Genomic DNA, 275 nt, shown 5'->3' on the forward strand with positions numbered 1-275 from the left:
GTACATACACTAGTACTAGTCACTCTGTATACAATGCAGTAGTCTGTGTACAGTATATACAGTAGTCTGTGTACAGTGGAAGTGCATGATATGTTCATGTTAAAAACCGCGCATTGTAAACTGTATTATAAATACAATAATACATTTGAATAGGTGGAAACATCTGGTCTTGCAGATGTTGTATTTATTACCTGTGCTATATATATATTCTATATGGATATATAGTAGCCTAATAACTGTCTGTGTGTGGGTGTGTCTGTGTCTGTGTGTGTGTG

The 275-nt window shown here is 35.3% G+C and overlaps 1 protein-coding gene across 1 annotated transcript in view; it reads left to right on the forward strand.

Annotated features, from left to right (window-relative positions):
- The window catches only part of mettl22 (methyltransferase 22, Kin17 lysine), a 24,165-nt gene that overhangs the window by 4,270 nt on the left and 19,620 nt on the right, over positions 1 to 275 (forward strand).

Source organism: Etheostoma spectabile, chromosome 15 (assembly GCF_008692095.1).
Source record: "Etheostoma spectabile isolate EspeVRDwgs_2016 chromosome 15, UIUC_Espe_1.0, whole genome shotgun sequence".
NCBI classification, from domain to species: domain Eukaryota; kingdom Metazoa; phylum Chordata; class Actinopteri; order Perciformes; family Percidae; genus Etheostoma; species Etheostoma spectabile.